The 1,255-nt window shown below is 64.3% G+C and overlaps 2 protein-coding genes across 3 annotated transcripts in view; both read right to left on the bottom strand.

Moving 5' to 3' along the window:
* PCYT1A (phosphate cytidylyltransferase 1, choline, alpha) overlaps positions 1–1,249 on the bottom strand; it is a 20,885-nt gene extending 19,636 nt beyond the window's left edge. Inside the window, exon 1 of one of the 2 annotated variants that reach the window (XM_006022418.3) lies at positions 1,229–1,249. The gene's annotated coding sequence lies outside the window, so the exon portion shown is untranslated. Of the gene's footprint in view, positions 1–1,132; positions 1,190–1,228 lie in introns of those variants that run through there. The other variant, XM_025202708.1, reaches the window with a different exon arrangement.
* Positions 1–1,255, bottom strand: part of TCTEX1D2 (Tctex1 domain containing 2) — a 12,318-nt gene that overhangs the window by 661 nt on the left and 10,402 nt on the right. The window lies entirely within an intron of this gene.

Raw genomic sequence — 1,255 nt, 5'->3', positions numbered from 1 at the left:
CAGCTGCAACGATGCCGAGGGCCACATTCACTCCTGCCTAACCTACAGCACAGTGGGTGCAGATCAAAGCTTGGAGAAAACCTCCTGTAAGAGCGGTGCGACAGCGCAGCGAGCCGCCTAAAGAGTCTGCAGCCTTCATCCTCGGCGGGTAGGCCGCCGTCTAGGCTGGCTTAGGAACGGCAAGCGCCCTCGGCGCAGGGAGCCGAGCATGACGACTCCCACCGATGTCAGTGCTGCGAAATCAGCAGGAGCCTTTCTGTGCTTTCCAGGGGGGCTGGACTGGGTGCCAGAGGAGCAAGCCCAGCTCTAATAGGCGTTAAAACGAGAGTGGTACAAGCCTGAAGGAAGTGCAACCACCCACCACTGCCCCACGGCCAAGGGCTGTCCGTCTCCACCAACCTCCTCAGCGGAACAAGCCCTTATGGCCGACCTGGAAGCTCCCGCGCTGAAAAGCACCCCTGCTATTTATACCTCAGACTAAAAGAGCCCCAGGACCTATCAGCGACCCCTGCACCACCAGCCCAGCGCAGGCTCGAGCACGTTATTCCCGAATGCTCGAAGCGCCCCGTCCGGCAGCAAGTTGGGGTTCGCTCCAAAAACTCGTTGGAGCAACTCAAGCGGGCACGGCCCCAAGCCAGAGCTCATCTGCAGGCTCTCCACGAGCGGGACTTTCCCCAAAGCTGGGGCGTTTGCTCCGCTCGGACAAGAGCGGCAAGGTTAACAACCGATCCGGCAGACCCAGCGCCGGGGGCTTCGTCTCCGAGGTCCCGTCTCTCGTTGTGCCGGGCTACGATGCGCTGGGCCGCAGGGCAAGGCTGTCCTACGAGCCCTCCTCTTGGCAGGAGAGCTGGAGGCAACTCGAAGGGGTCGGGATCTCTGGTGTGAAGCCCTGCCCGCCCCGGCTCAGACCGCGACAGCGCTCCGGAAGACGCCAGAGCGGAGACGGGAAAAGAGGGATCTCCCCTTTAAACCGGATCGGGAATCACCACCCTCCACCCACAGCACGGGGCCGCGTCGCCTCGGGGTGGGAACAGTCCCCGTCCCCGACCTCGAGGGCCCGGTTGTTTCAGGCCCCCACGGTCAGTTCAGCGACTCCCAATATCGGGGGGCACCGCTCCAGCAACGCAAATACCGTCCCCCCCGCATGACACAGGGCGCTGCAACGTGACAGCGGTGCCGGCACGGCGACGGGGGGCAGCCCCAGCCCAGCCCAGCCCCCGGCGCTGACCTGCTGTTCGCCGATCCGCTCCGCTCC

The sequence above is a fragment of the Alligator sinensis genome, unplaced genomic scaffold (assembly GCF_000455745.1).
Source record: "Alligator sinensis unplaced genomic scaffold, ASM45574v1 scaffold301_1, whole genome shotgun sequence".
Classification (NCBI taxonomy): domain Eukaryota; kingdom Metazoa; phylum Chordata; order Crocodylia; family Alligatoridae; genus Alligator; species Alligator sinensis.
Note: the sequence above shows the minus strand (reverse complement) of the source record. Positions and strands in the feature narration are given on the sequence as shown.